Source organism: Rhinoraja longicauda, chromosome 1 (genome assembly GCF_053455715.1).
Source record: "Rhinoraja longicauda isolate Sanriku21f chromosome 1, sRhiLon1.1, whole genome shotgun sequence".
Taxonomy (NCBI): domain Eukaryota; kingdom Metazoa; phylum Chordata; class Chondrichthyes; order Rajiformes; family Arhynchobatidae; genus Rhinoraja; species Rhinoraja longicauda.
In genome coordinates this window covers 64,963,562-64,980,364 of record NC_135953.1, presented here as the reverse complement: position 1 = coordinate 64,980,364, position 16,803 = coordinate 64,963,562, and the positions used below count along the sequence as shown (strand labels likewise).

Genomic DNA, 16,803 nt, shown 5'->3' with positions numbered 1-16,803 from the left:
GTGCGGAGTAGGTTCACAAGGTTAATCCCCGGGATGGCGGGACTGTCATATGAGGAAAGATTGGAAAAATTGGAAAGACTGGGCTTGTATTCACTGGAATTTAGAAGGATGAGTGGGGATCTTATAGAAACATATAAAATTATATGTTTTATGGACATATAAAATCATATATGTTTATAATGTTTATACATACCTTATATGTTTTATCTTATATGGACAAGCTAGATGCAGGAAAAATGGTCCTAATATTGGGGGAGTCCAGAACCAGGGGCCACGGTCTAAGAATAAAGGGGAGGCCATTTAAAACTGAGATGAGAATAAACCTTTTCACCCAGAGAGTTGTGAATTTGTGGAATTCTCTGCCACAGAAGGCAATAGAGGGCAATTCACTGGATGAATTTAAAAGAGAGTTAGATAGAGCTCTAGGGGCTAGTGGAATCAAGAAATATGGGGAGAAGGCAGGCACGGGTTACTGATTGTGGATGATCAGCCATGATCACAATGAATGGCGGTGCTGGCTCGAAGGGCCAAATGGCCTCCTCCTGCACCTATTTACTATGTTTCTATGTAAGTCCTGGTCAACTACCAGTCATTTGTTTTTGGAGGTTCAGGGGAGACTTGATAGAAATATACAAATTTATGAGAGACATAGATAGGCTAGACAGCCATAACTTTGTTTCCCCCTGGGTGAAAATGTCCAACACCTGAGGGCATAGCTTTAAAGTGAAAGGGTAAAAGTTGAATGGAATTGTGCAGGGCAAGTTTTTTACACAGAGTAGTTGGGGCCTGGATCACATTGCCATGGGTGCTGGTGGGGACAGATACATTAGCGGATTTTAATAGGATTTTAGATAGGTACATGGAAGTGCAGGGAATAGGTGGATATGGATCATGTACAGGCAGATGACATCAGTTTAACTTGACATCATGCTCAGCATGGACATTGTGGGTCAAAGGGCCCATTCCTGTGCTGTACTGTTCCATGTTCTGTGTTCTAATTACTTGCTTCACCTTCATGTTAACTCTTCCAGTGACTTGCACAGAAGGACATCGGGGACTCTTTGAACATTGACATTTCTAATCTGTCATCATTTTAAAAGTACTTTCTGTTTTGTGCACTGCACTGAATGATATCACATTTTCCCACCCGTTCACTTACCTTTTCCACATCTCCTTAAAACGCCTTAATGTCTGTGCCCTACATATGTATCCCTACTGTATTGAAGAGAGAGTTAGATATAGCTCTTAGGGCTGACGGAATCAAGGGATATGGGGAGAAAGCAGGAATGGATTTTGACTGATCAACCATGATCATATTGAATGACGGAGCTGGCTCGAAGGGCTAAATATCCTACTCCTGCACCTATTTGCTATGTTTCTATTTTTCTATAGCATCATCAGAAAGCTTAGAAACCTGACTTCTGGTTCCTTTAGCAAAATCACTAGCATAGGTCATGGCAGCTGGGACCAGCGCTGATCTCTGCAACACCAGGCAAGGCAGACTGTGGTCTGAGAAAGACCCGTTTATGCTCATCTGATTAGTCTTGCTCTTTGCTTTCTGTCCATTAACAAATTATGACTCTCTGTCAGTTCATTTCCCCTAAATTCCAACCTTGCTCACCCATGTTCTGTGTGAGACCTATGAAAAGTCTTTTGAAAATCTAAATACAACACCTTCCCTGATTTTCTCTTATTTATTGCACTTATCACATCCTCAAAATGGATTTGTCAAACATAATTATGCTTTCATAATTTCATGCTCACTCTGTTCAAATCAATTATTCTTTTCCAACTGTTTTGCTATTATATTCTTTATTATAGATTCCCCAATTCCCTTACTTTAACAGTAGGCTAACAGGTCATTGGTTTTGCTTATCATCTCTCTCTTTTTTTTTCTAAATAGTGGGCTCACATTGATTAAATTCCAATCCGCATTAACTATTCCAGAATCTAGATAATTTAAGGATGATAATTAATATATTCAGTCTCTCCACAGCTATCTCTTTCAGAATTCTGAGAAATAAATTATTAGATCCTTGGCATTGATGGGCTTTCAGTCTCATCTACTTTTGTGTTTCTCTCCACACAGATGCTGCCTTACCTTTTGAGTGGCTTCAGTATTATCTGTTTTTGATATCTATTGGCAGCAATGGAGATCAGAACTGAGTAAGCAGTTCAACAATCATCAGTATCTGCCATGGCAAGGCAATGCAAACATTTTCAGGGTCGCTTGCGTTGATGTGATATAATCAATCCGGGATGAGTACCCATATTGAACGTTTTGCCATGAGATCTTGTGCTTATCTCACCAGTGAAACAGGACATTGGTAATGAGAAAAACATGCTCCTAACATAATGTTCGGAATAAGATTCAATTGAAGCAAGCTTTCTCTCCTGCCTCCTTGTACCCTGCCCACTGTAGAAATGACTTTTTGTAGTCTGCGTTAAACCACATTTTACAAAAGGCATTAAATGAATGTGACACTGCAAGATGTCATGGTCCATCTCAGCTCATCATTCAAAACCACACTCAAATTCTGTTGTTGCAACAACGCAATTGTTTTAATGTTATCAGTGTTTGTTCCATAAGTAGCATAGTCCTTGAATCAATTTCATATACTGATCACTGTTTGTTTGAAGAAGTCCTTTCTGATTATCTGCCCTGAGTTCAGATGATTCGGGGATAAAACTGATTTCTCATTCTATTCACAGTTTGATACAATTCCCTGGATTTGCTTTTTCCATTCTGTTTACAATGTTGTATCCTTCAATAAAATCACATCTAGCTGTCTCCTTTCAATGCTACCAACTCCAGCCTTTTACTTAACTGAGCTTCCCAATATTGAAGAACAGCCTTGTATCTTTTCTCTGCAAAGTCACCTGTCAGTTTATTAAAGAAGTGCCCAAATTGTGGCCAGAACAGAGCAATAAAAAAAACTGCTCATAGCCTCCACTTTTCTTGCATTCACTGTGCTGGATATGTGTTATGGCATTTCATTATTTGCACTTTTTGCTACCCTTCTTCAGACTGAAAGTAGCGGGTGAGGGAGAGCGGGGAGGTGAAGAGCTGGAGGTGAGAAAAGACCAGGACCAATCAGGGGCACCACAAAATGATCTCAGGCAGAGTGTTGCCTGGAAGACCCGTGGTTGGCTGGGGAAGGTGTGCAAAATGGTGGCGCTGCCCTAGCAGCTGCGGCTCACCTGCGGTCCATTTGTCTTTGTGTTTTTGTTGGTTTATTTTGTCTTAATTGTAGTTGTGATGTGTTGTTTTTGTGTTTGTGTACTATGTGTGTATGTGGGGGGGAGGGGGGGAACTGTAACATTGTAAATATGTGTCCCTTCCGAACGGAGACCCGACCTTTGTTTTCTGGGCCGTGTCTCCGTTCCAGCTGCGGCCTACCATCGGCCCAACTCCTGGAGCTGTCGGCCTCCAGGGCTCTGGTTCGCAGAGCCCGCGGATCGGACTTACCATCACCGGAGCCGGCCGTCTTCGGAGGCTGCGGGTGCGGCTGCGACTCGCCTTAGGCTCGGGCCGCGTGGATGCCGACATCGGGAGCTCCGGCAGCGGCAGCGGGTTCACCCGCCCCGGATCGCGGGGCATGGGGCGCGGACATTTCACCGTCCGGCGCGGCCTAAGATATGCCGCGGGATATTTCTCTGCTGGGCGGGGGCTTCAATGTCGGGAGCTACGACTGCCCCGACGTGCAACAACAGCGGCAGCAGCGTGTTCGCCCGCCCCAGATCGGACTTATCATCGGCGGAGCCGGCCGTCTTCGGAGGCTGCGGGAGCGGCTGCGACGCGACGCGCCTTGGGCTTGGCCCGCTGTGGACCGTCCGGTGCGGCCTGCAACCACGGCGGCCTGGCTGCGGGCGAGGACAGCGGGAGAAGGGAAAGACATTGTGGCCTTCCATCACAGTGGGGAGGGGACTGGAGGAGACTCACTGTGATGGATGTTTCTTTGATGGATGTTTCTTTTTTTGTGTGTTTTTGGGGTTGGGTAGTTTTGATGCCTATTTGGTGCTTTTGTTGTTGGACTGTGTTTTGGGGGTTTTTGGGGTTGTGTGATTTGGGTGCCTGTTTGGTGCTTTTGTTGTTGGACTGTGGGTGACCGAATTTCGTCCAGTGTTGGATGACAAATAAACCTATCTTGATCTTGATCTTGATCTTGATCTTGATCTTGATCTCAAGATAAACTACACCGATCAGCCAAAACATTATGACCACCTGCCTAATATGCTGCTGGTCCTCAGTGTGCCGCCAAAACAAGCGTTGACCCGCCGAGAGATGGACTCTACAAGACCCCTGAAGGAGTCCTGTGGCATCTGGCAGGACCTTCAAGTCCCCTGCAAGGTGGAGCCGCTGTGGATCGGACTTGTCGATCCAGCACATCCCTCAGATGCTCAATCAGATTGAGATCTGGAGAATTTGGAGGCCAGGGCAACACCGTGAACACTACATCATGTTCCTCAAACTATTCCTGAACAATGTGTGCAGTGTGGCAGGACACATCCTGCTGAAGTTATCCCACTGAGATCAGGGAATACCATTGCCATGAAGGGGTGTACCTGGTCTGCAACGATGTTTAGGTAGGTGACACATGTCAAATTGACGTCCACACGAATGGCCGGACCCAGGGTTTCCCAGCAGAACATTGCCCAGAGCATCACACTCCCTCCACCAGCTTGTCGTCTTCCCACAGTCGGTTTGGACTAGATGGGATAGCCTTCATTGCCCTCGCGCATCGATGAGCCTTGGGCGCCCAACACCCTGTCGCAGGTTTGTGGTTTGTCCCTTCTTGGACCACTGTCGGTAGGTACTCACCACTGCTGACCGGGAACACCCCACAAGCCTTCTGTTTCAGAGATGCTCTGACCCAGTCGTCTGGCCATAACAATTTGGCCCTTGTCAAAGGTCTTTACTCCTGCCCATTTCTCCTGCATTTCACTGAGGCATGGACTCTACAAGACCTCTACAAGGTCTTTACTCCTGCCCATTGCTCCTGCATCCAACACATCAACCTCAAGAACTGATTGTTCACTTGCTGCCTCATATATTCCACCTCTTGACAGGTGCCATTGTAACAAGATAACCAATATTATTCACTTCACCTGTCAGTGGTCATAATGTTTTGGCTGCTCGGTGTATGTAGAGAACTGTAGAACTGGTAAATGATTAGGGTGGAGGAAGGGGGCAAGGAGGGAGGATGGGGGGGGGGGGGGTGTAAGATAAAGATACTTAAAATTAGAGAATTCAATATTCATACCGTTGGCTACCCAAACGAAATATGAAGTGCTATTCCTCCAATTTGTGTGCGGCTTCACTCTGGCAATGGCGGAAGCACAGAACAGAAAGGTCAATATGGGAATGGAAAGGGGAGTTGAAATGGTTGGCAACCGAGAGATCTTGTAGGCCTAGGCGGAGTGAATGTGGACCAGATCCATATAGCATGCATTGTCCGTGAGGATTTCTGCTCCCCACGAGTGACTGAAACCACCTCCTGCCAGATTCTTCTTATAGTGGACTAAGCACGTCCAATACCTCTGTCCCTTCCATAGGACCTTCCTTCTGGCTTGCATCTCATTAATAGTCTCTCCTTGCTGCACAATTAAATATTGAGAAATTAATAAAATCAAGTGAAGCCCCAAACCAAATTGCACTGGTCTCATTTTGGGTCTTTTTCATCGGGGGGTGAACTACCCTTCCCACTTCACCCGTTCCCCTTCCAGACCCTTCCCCATCAACCCGTGCCGCACAGATTTCTCCCACTATCTCCCACCATCCCAATCACCCTGCTTCTTTCCCTCTTTCTCATCTCCCATTCCCTAATTCCAAATTTCCCTTTTATTCCCCCTCTTTACCCTCCCCCCATTACCTTTGCACCCTTATTACTCTCTCATGCTTAACATTTCACTTTTCTTCATTCCTTATCTGACAACTTTTTGACCCCTTTTCAGCTCTACTCCACAATTGTCAGTTACTCCACCCATCTGCCACTCACCCCTCACCTGTATCCACCTATCGCTTGCCAAACTTTGCCCTCCTCCACCTCCCTTTTCAGCTTTCTTCTCCCCACTCCACTCACTCTGAAGAAGGGTCTCGGTCTGAACCATTTTGTGTCCATTCCCTTCACCGACCCTGCCTGACCCACTGAGTTCCTCAAACAGTTTGTTTTTTGTTCAGTTCCAGTATCTGCAGTTTCTCGTGTTTCAGCAATACTCTGTATTTTGACCAGTTACACGTTTTTCACAGAAATCAATTGGCAATTTGCACTGAATGTAAAGGTAGATACAAAACGCTGGAGTCATAAGGTCATAAGTCATGTGATAGGAGTAGAATTAGGCCATTCGGCCCATCAAGTCTATGCCATTTTATCATGCCTGATCTGTCACTCCTTCCTAACCCCATTCTCCTGCCTTCTCCCCATAACCTCTGCACTAATCACAAATCTATCTATCTCTGCCTTAAACATGTGAACTGACTTAACCTCCGCAAACATCTGTGGCAAAGAATTCCACAGATTCACCACACTCTGACTAAAGAAATTTATCCTCATCTCATTCCTAAAAGAACATCCTTTAGTTCTGAAGCTATGACCTATAGTCCTAGACTATCCCACTAGTGGAAACATCCTCTCCACATCCACTCTATCCAAGCCTTTCACTACTCTGTATGTTTCAATGTGGTCCCCCCTCATTCTTCTAAACTCTAGCGAGTACAGGCCCAGTGCTAACAAGCGATGCCGGAGTAACTCAGCGGGTCAGGCGGCATATCTGGAGGGAAAGAATAGGTGACGTATTGGGTCGGAACGTTTGGATTACTAGATACAGCCATATTTCAGTGCAACATGAAATACTGTAGGTGTTATGCAGTTTCTAGCTGTTTTTTTCTCTCAGATTGGAGCTGCCACTAAAATGGTTTCCTTTCATATAAATGCAAAGCAAAGGCAGAAATCATAGAACACATCTGCTCAGTGAATAGTGTGGGAAAGAACTGTAGATGCTGGTAGACACAAAACACTGGAGTAACTCAGCAAGATAGGCAGCATCTCTGGATAGAAGGAATGGGTGATGTTTCGGATCGAGACCCTCCTTCAGACTGAAGAAGGGTCTAGACTCGAAACGTCACCCATTCCTGCCATCCAGAGGTGCTGTCTGTCCTGTTGAGTTACTCCAGCATTTTGTGTCAAAAGCTTTGTGCTTTTGGTTTACAATCTACCTGCTAGCATTTGACTTCTGGATAATTTATTTTTACTCCCACTCATTAAATCAAATGTCATGCTATTTTTAATCTCGGTATTGCACGCATAGTTGGCAGATCTTGTAATTACCACTGAACAATTCGCTATTTAATCTTAATTAAATTGTAGGAGATAAGTAAAACAAACAGGGAATATGAAGTTCTGTCATGCTTTCTAAAACATTGCAGTTGCTTTAAGTTTAAACTTTGGAGTATTATAAGGTTTAAAAATAGATTTGTTATTTTTTTAATTGTAAAAGTTATAATAGTTTTCTGCATATTACAATATTTGTAATTTAAAGGACTATTTTAGAGCACTGGGTGAATGTTCGTACAATGTTATTCTGCCTCCAGCAGTGCAGATAGCTAATGACATCTTGTGCTGGTTACTTAGGACCATTTCTTACTCAGCTTTAACTATCATGAATAATGAAGAGTAATAGGCTGTAAATTTTTATACTTCATAATATGTCAGCATTTATTGTCTGCCTGAGCACTTTTTGAGGGTATTCATGGTCCATTTCAAGAAGAACACGGTGTTAGATTTTGGAGAATGATTCATATATACAGTGCCCTCCATAATGTTTGGGACAAAGACCCATCATTTATTTATTTGCCTCTGTACTGCACAATTTGAGATTTGTAATAGAAAAAATCACATGTGGTTAAAGTGCACATTGTCAGATTTTATTAAAGGGTATTTTTATACATTTTTATTTCACTATGTAGAAATTACAACTGTGTTTATACATAGTTCCCCCATTTCAGGGTACTATAATATTTGGGACACATGGCTTCACAGGTGTCTGTAATTTCTCAGATGTGTTTAATTGCCTCCTTACTGCAGGTATAAGAGAGCTCTCAGCACCCAGTCTTTCCTCCAGTCTTTCTATCACAATTGGAAACTTTTATCATATCATATCATATATATACAGCCGGAAACAGGCCTTTTCGGCCCTCCAAGTCCGTGCCGCCCAGTGATCCCCGTACATTAACATTATCCTACACCCACTAGGGACAATTTTTACATTTACCCAGCCAATTAACCTACATACCTGTACGTCTTTGGAGTGTGGGAGGAAACCGAAGATCTCGGAGTAAACCCACGCAGGTCACGGGGAGAACGTACAAACTCCTTACAGTGCAGCACCCGTAGTCAGGATCGAACCTGAGTCTCCGGCGCTGCATTCGCTGTAAAGCAGCAACTCTACCGCTGCGCTACCGTGCTATTGCTGTTTATCAACATGAGGACCAAAGTTGTGCTGATGAAAGTCAAAGAAGCCATTATGAGACTGAGAGACAAGAATGAGACCGCTAGAGACATCAGCCAAACCTTGGGCTTACCAAAATCAACTGTTTGGAACATCATTAAGAAGAAAGAGAGCACTGATGAGCTTACTAATTGCAAAGGGACTGCCAAAGTCCCTGTTCCTGAGCTGTACTGATCCATGTTCTGTCACCATGTGGGTACACAGTACTAATCAAAAACAAGTTACGTAGGGCTAAAATAAAATCACAGTTTAATGCCAGGCTGACGAACAAGCAGATATGGAGATTTGCCAGCATATTTGTGTGCATGGCAACCAAATAAAATGTGTCAGTCACCAGATACTAAATCCAGATCTTCCAAATAAATTTCCACTCTGGTATTCCAGACCACACACAATATGATGAAAAGAGCAATGAATCAGCATAATGATTATTCTGTTTTTTTAGTTCAGTTTTACCATTTTCACAGTTGTATATTACTCTGTGAGTCTGCGAGAGAAAGCTTAGAGTGAATTAATGCTCAGGGATGCAACATTTTAAAGCCTCTTTGGGGATGTTGGCAAATTCATAATCATAATAATCATAATCATAATCATACTTTATTAGCCAAGTATGTTTTGCAACATATGAGGAATTTGATTTGCCAGACAGTCATACCAATAAAAACAAACAAAACACACAAAATACATTTTAACATTAACATCCACCATAGTGACTCCTCCACATTCCTCACTGTGATGGAAGGCAAAAAAAAGTTCAATCTTTCCCTTCTTTGTTCTCCCGTGGTCGGGGGCCTTGAGCCTTCCTTGACAGGTCGATCTTGGCTCCCGTAGCCGGCGGTCGGGCCCTCCGCATCGGGGCGATCAAGCTCCAGTATCTGGGTGTTCTCAGCACTGCACACTGAAGACTGCACACCGTATTTGTTATTGAAGTGAACCATGAAGTGAACCATCCATGCCAGCAAGCAATGCAATAAGGTGAGCAGCGTGCAGACCCAGGAGGAACCTGGGGCACACAAGGAAGAAGGCAAATCAGCAATTCAGACTGAACTGAACAGTCGTTGAATGGATAATGAAGTAGGTGGGTTGCTTCAATTTCTGATGTTTTTACTATCACATCAGATGCATAATTTACTTTAATGTTTTTACTTGAAACACAAGATAGGATCAGACACAGACAAGGATCCAAAACAGTTATTTAAATTTTCAGCATAATTCCACTGTGGAAAGAATAAGCAGAAATCATTGTTTAGTCTATGGTTCAACAACAGCCAAAGAATATCTTGCAAATATATTTTGCAGTTGCTGCACTAGGGATCCTAAATGCTTTTTGCTCTTGGTCTTGTTTCACTTTGATTAGCTGAAATGGGATTTATTTATTTATTCAGTGTTAAATTAAGTCGGAGCAAGATTGCCCCTGTGATCCAAACAGTGTTGATGTACCTTTACATGGGAAAAATCTGAACAGCTTTAGAAAACAGAATCCCAAAATGGGGCTATCTTCTAGTTCCCTCATTAGCTGCATAGCTTTGAAACAAGAACTACGTCAGGACCAGAATCAATAAGAAAAGCAACACTAGGCTTCTGAAAATTAGATTCAATTTTTCTGCATCAGAACACACCCATCATGTGTGGAGACACCTGTGGATTGTCAAGTAATACACTGCAAAACCTAACAATCCATGCCAGCAAGCAATGCAATAAGGTGAACAGCGCGCAGACTCAGGAGGAACCTGGGGCACACGACATGCAAGCTGAAGAGCAGCAAAAAAAGAGAACAAGGAAGAAGGCAAATGAGTGGAGGGCAAATTTCATCAGTAATCAGCAATTCAAACTGAACTGAACAGTTCTATGTATGAGGGCGGCTCGGTGACGCAGCAGTGGAGTTGCTGCCTTACAGTACTTACAGAGCCAGAGACCCAGGTTCGATCCTGACCACAGGTGATGTTTATATGGAGTTTGTACGTTCTCCCCGTGACTGCGTGGGTTTTCTCCGAGATCTTCAGTTTCCTCCCACACTCCAAAGACATACAGGTATGTAGGTTAATTGGCTTGGTGTATGTGTAAATTGTTCCTAGTGTGTGTAGGGTAGTGTTAATGCGTGGGGATCGCCATGCGGGGCCTCAGTGAGCCAAAGGGCCTGTTTCCGCACTGTATCTCTAAACTAAATTTCCTTCAGCTGGCTCAAATAAGTGGGTATTATTTTTAGCGATCTAGCATGGAAGCAGACCATCAGACCATTGCATTCATGCTGACAATTTATCACCCGTTCACACTAGCTCTATGTTATCCCACTTTCTCATCCATACTCTAATAGGGACAATTTACAAAGACCAATTGATCTATGAACGCACATGTCTTTGGGATGTGGGAGGAAGCCTGGCACCTGGAGGAAACCCAAATGGTCACAGGGAGAACGTGCAAATTCCATCCAGACAGAGCTCAAGGTCAGGATCAAACCCAGGTCTCTAGCGCTGCGAGGCAGCAGCTCCTCACATCTCACATCATTCAAATGAACCTGGCCCCACAGCAACCCACAGATCCTGTTTTAGTGAAAGATACTGGCTGTTTTTTTACCCAAGAAACTTCAATTGTGATTATGCAATGTGCATGTACAAAGATCAGTGAGATAAGATAAGTTGTTTTTTTAGTTTAGTTTAGCTTAGTTTATTATCAAGTGTACCGAGGTACAGTGAAATTCTTTTGTTGCATGCTAACCAGTCAACAGGAAGACAATACAAGATTACATTTGATCCATTTACAGTGTTTCGATACATGATAAGGGAATAACATTTAGTGCAAGGTAAAGCCAGCAAGGTCTGATCAAGGATAGTCAAAGAGGTAGATAGTAGTTCAGCACTGCTCTCTGGTTGTGGTAGGATGATTCAGTTGCCTGATAGCAGCTGGGAAGAAACGACCCCCAAATCTGATGGTGTGCATTTTCACACTTCTATATCTTTTGCTGAGGGGAGAAGGGAGAAGAGGGAGTGGCCAGGGTGCGACTCATCTTTGATTATGCTGCGGGCCTTGCCGAGGCAGCTTGAGGTATAAATTGGGTCAATTGAAGGGAGGTTGGTTTGTGTGATGGTCTGGGCTGCGTCCACAATTCGCTGCAATTTCTTGCGGTCTTGGATGGAGCTGTTCCCAAACCAAACTGTGATGCATCCTGATAAAATGCTTTCTATGGTGCATCTGCAGACATTGGTGAGAGAAGTAGAGTAGAGTTTATTGTACTAGTTTTGTATCAAGCAATAAAGCTCACTCACTGAAGGGGAGCAAATGTTTCTTCTCAGTGGAATGGATGGAGCCTAAAATACAGCTCTATTCCCTGCATTTTTTCTTCAATTAAGTCACGTCTGGTGCAACAACAAGGCAATCATCCTTATTTTTTGCTTTACTTTATTTATTAACTTTTCCTCCTTAAATATGCTCCTTTTTTCTGTTACTCATACAATTGATAAACATTCGATTTATTACAGGTGTCAGATGTTATGGGGAGAAGGCAGGACAATGCGGTTAGGAGGGAGAGATAGATCAGCCATGATTGAATGGCAGAGTAGACTTGATGGGCCGAAAGGCCTAATTCTACTCCTATCCCTTATAACATTTGGCTGATGTAATACAAAAGCTGTGAAATTGACAAATAGCTTGGGTGTGATTACTGATCCTTCAACAAAAGTCTCCAGTCTGAAGAAGGGTCTCAACCTGAAACAGCACCCATTCCTTCTCTCCAGAGATGCTGCCTGTTCCGCTGAATTACTCCGGCTTTTTGTGTCTACATGACGTTTATTGAACATTGGATACAGGAGAACTATTTGCTAGCTGCATATTAACTGGATATCTGACTATGAAAACTTAAGCATCACAGTTAAAGGTGTAAGATTTGAGAAGTTTTCCCTCATTCTGCAATCAACACCAAACCAAAGAGCTGCAGTTTGGACATTTTACACGGGAGACTGGGGCTGATAGCGGAGAAAGGCTGCGGTCAGTTTACCAAGGGATGTCACAATCCGTGGGTCCCAAGATGGCCGCGGGACCTCGTGACCAGCCACAAAAGCAAAAACGCCACAGCCCAGTCTCTAGATTTCTGCAAAGCCACGGCCAGAACAATAGATGGATATTGGCCGTGCAGAAACCTGCGAAACCAGGTCGAAGTCCAGACACTGGGGCGCTGACATCAGCATACTCACAATGCCCCAGGCCGACCTACACAGTTAATCCCGTTAAGGGGGCACAATAGCGCATAGAAACCTACCTGGCAGGTGATGGGAAACCAGTTAAACCCATCACCTCTCAACGAGAAACAGATTAACAGACCGTCTAGCCATCACCGGTACCCCCGGACATAACGCAGATCAAAGAGAAATCTCGAAACCTATCTTTGAAACAAAGAGATCCCGAGATCTGGCGGGAGATAGGACGGGTCAGGATTAGTATAACTGGCCATGACTTTTGGGTTTTAAACGCACGCAAGTCAGAAGCAAGAAAAACTCACGGCACGGTGAAACGGAGACTCACCGAGAAGAACGGAAGGAACTCACGGAACAAGCACGACCCTCACGGAAAACAGCAGAGAAGCAGCACGAACAGCCAGTGACCCCAGTAATAGCCCCATGGTGAGCATGTACCCCGATCCTGCACATCCTGGACATAGTTTTAGTGTAGAGGGGAGGGTGGCTTAATTAACGTGGGTGTATAAGTGTTGGCCAATTTTGCGATGTGTCGTATGTTCCCCATCTTACAGTCGAGTATATGTCTTATAGAACTGTGCGTTTATAATTCAGAGTCAAAGTATTCATGTAATTCAGTATATGTCTTATAGAACTGTGCGTTTATAATTCAGAGTCAAAGTATTCATGTAATTCAGTATATGTCTTATAGAACTGTGCGTTTATAATTCAGAGTCAAAGTATTCATGTAATTCAGTATATGTCTGATAGAACTGTGTAAAAGCATTCATGTACAATAGTCCCAAGTGCACAATAAAAGCCTTTTCCGTTTAAACCCTGGTCTTCAAATCTGGTCTGGTTGAATTTTTCTGCACTATCAACGCTCCTGCATCTAAGTCCAGTGTCTAGAACCGTAGGGGGTGAGTGGGTCGAACCACTCACGGGGAACCAGTGTGCGCGGCCTGGTCGAGGGACCAGAGCAAGGCACGGGGACCTTAGGTCGGGCGAAAGCTTGGCGCAGAAACCCCTTACAAAGGTTATACAGCTCCTATATAACAATTGGCCCACAGCTCTCCCTGATGTAAATAGGGTACTTTGCAACTGACTCACTGTTGACTCACCAAGAACTAAGGTATCCACTGTTGACTTGTGAATAACTAGCATTGCTCTTTTCTTTTCAATAACCACAAGATACGACACTTGATGCAACTTTGCATCAAACACTCCCAACAATGAGAACAAAAGTATAAGCAGAATCCATAGAACATTGTCATGCTGCTGTTGGCTCCACCAAATAGTCACCCTTGCCCATGCCACTCTCACAACCAGGAGAAACTGGGGCTTTGTGCCTTTTATTCCATTCTGTGCATTGTTTGCAGTCTTGCCTCTGTCACGCGCTCTCTCGGACTGACTCAATCCTGTCCAATTCATCAACTCCGCAGCAGACTTCATCTAGTCTCAAAAAACTTTAATTTTTGATTATCAAATTGATTATTACTGATCAAATCAATTAATTTGATTATTACTGTTGCTATATCAAGCTTTATCAATGATTTGGATGAGAACATACACGGCAAGTTTAGCAAGTTTTCTGATGATATAAAAGTAGTTTTGCAGATGGTGAAGATGGTTGTGAAAAATTGCAGCAGGATCTTGATCAATTGGCCAGGTGGGCTGAGGAATAGTTGATGGAATTTAATCCAGGGAAATGTGAGGTTTTACATTTTGGGAAGTCTAACATGGGCAGGGCTCTGGGGAGTGTTGTGGAGCAGAGGGATGTAGGAGTGCAGGTGCCTGAAAGTGGAGTCACAGGTAGTTAGGATGGTCAAAAAGGCTTTTGGCACATTGGCCTTCATCAGTCAGAGTATCGAGTAGAAAAGTTGGGAGGTCATGTTGCAGTTGAATAAGATGTTGGTGAGGCCACATTTAGAGTATTGTGTTCAGTTCTGGGCACCATGTTATTGGTAAGCTGGAAAGGATACGGAGAAGATTTATAAGGATTTTGCCAGTACTTGGTCTGGCCTATAGGGAGAGGTTGAGTCGGCTGGGTCTCTCTCTATTCCTTGTAGTGCAAGAGGATGAGCTCTTATGGAGGTGTATAAAATCATGAGGGGAATGGACTGGGTAAATGCACAGAGTCTCTTGCCCATAGGTAAATGGAGGACCAGAGGACATAGATTTAAGGTGAAGGGGAAAAGATTTAATAGGAATCTGAGGAGTAACTTTTTTTACACAAAGGGTGATGGGTGTATGAAATAGGCTGCCAGATAAGGTAATTGAGGCTGGGACTATCCCAACGTTTAAGAAACAGTTAGACAGGTACATGAATAGAACATATTTGGAGGCATATGGACCAAACGTGGGCAGGTGAGATTAGTGTAGCTGGGACATGTTGGCCAGTGTGGGCAAGTTGGGCTGAAGGGCTTGGTTCCATGCTGTATCACTCTACGTCTCTATGACTCTATTAACACATCTTAAGAAACAAAAATACTTTGTTGCATCTGAATGGTAATATTAGCCAATTCTAAAAGCAGCTTTAAGAATATGGTTTAACAACAACTAGCTTCATCCGTTAGAGTGTGTCCTCATCAGTTAGATTGAGGTCCTGACCTCTCATCTACCTCACTGGAGACCTTTGAATTATCTCTGATCGGACTTTATCTTGCACTGAATGTTGAGCCTTTTATCCTTTATTTGTGCACTGTGGACAGCATGATTGTAATCATGCACAGTCCTTTCTTTGACAGGATAGCACATCAACAAAAGCTTTTCACTATGCCTTGGTACACGTGTCGATAATATACTAAACTAAACTATCACCTCAACTTAGTGACAGATTACTGCAATGCTGTGTTCCCACTATATATAATGACAAATATTTTTGACACGTCAGTTAAGGCCCTTAATTTTAGAATCTGTGCATCATGGTTACGCACTAAGGATAAATTGCATCATCTGGCAGCAAAAAATGTTGACCTTAATGTGACTTTGTATTTACTTCTCCTGTATCCAATATTCAATAAACATCATGTAGACTGGAGACTTTTGTTGAAGGATCAGTAATCACACCCAAGCTCCTTTTGTTTAATAGGCATTCCCTGCACACACTCATGTGCTGTTGTCTGCTCCAATATATCTTACATTTGTCCATGTTGAGATCTAACATAGAAACATAGGAAATAGGTGCAGGAGTAGGTCATTCGGCCCTTCGAGCCTGCACCGCCATTCAATATGATCTTGGCTGATCATCCAGCTCAGTAACCTGTACCTGCCTTCTCTCAATACCCCCTGATCCCTTTAGCCACAAGGGCCACATCTAACTCCCTCTTAAATATAGCCAATGAACTGGCCTCAACTACCTTCTGCGGCAGAGAATTCCACAGACTCACCACTCTCTGTGTGAAGAAATGTTTTCTCATCTCGGTCCTAAAAGACTTCCCCCTTATCCTTAAGCTGTGACCCCTGGTTCTGGATTTCCCCAACATCGGGAACAATCTTCCCGCATCTAGCCTCTCCAACCCCTTAAGAATTTTATATGTTTCAATAAGATCCCCCTCAGTCTTCTAAATTCCAGCGAGTATAAGCCTAGTCTATCCAGTCTTTCTTCATATGAAAGTCCTGCCATTCCAGGGATCAATCTGGTCTACATCTATCATGTCTCATGAACCCAGCAACATAATTGGTTCAGATTTCAGCTTGTTTTATCGCTGTTTAACTTCATTGGCTCCATAACTGAATGTCATCAGAAAATATCACCATATTTCAACAATGACGCTTCCCCAGACTTAGAAGTTCAAAATTACGAGGTGTTTTTGATTTACAGCAGGATTGTCCCTAACAGGAGGACAGATTTGAGATAATTTGGAGAAGAACCAACGAGGTGATAAGTCTTGCTTTCTGAAGCAGGTTGTGGACTGAGAGCTTGCTTGTAAATCCTACCAAGGTCTGAATTTGTTAAAAAGTCACAAAGTGCTGTAGTAACTCAGCGGGTCAGGCAGTATCTCTGGAGAGCATGGATAGGTGACGTTTTGGGTCACCTATGTTTGAAGAAAGCTCCCGACACAAAATCTTCTCCAGAGATGCTGCCTAACTTGTTGCTGAGTTTCATTTGTATGGGTGTCAGGGGTTA

The 16,803-nt window shown here is 43.5% G+C and overlaps 1 long non-coding RNA gene across 2 annotated transcripts in view; it reads left to right on the top strand.

Annotated features, from left to right (window-relative positions):
• Positions 1 to 13,490, top strand: part of LOC144593454 (uncharacterized) — a 120,964-nt gene extending 107,474 nt beyond the window's left edge. The window contains exons 4-5 of one of the 2 annotated variants that reach the window (XR_013547253.1): positions 8,085 to 8,149; positions 8,468 to 13,490. This is a non-coding gene — a long non-coding RNA (uncharacterized LOC144593454). Of the gene's footprint in view, positions 1 to 8,084; positions 8,303 to 8,467 lie in introns of those variants that run through there. The other variant, XR_013547255.1, reaches the window with a different exon arrangement.
• Positions 13,491 to 16,803: the final 3,313 nt, after the last annotated feature.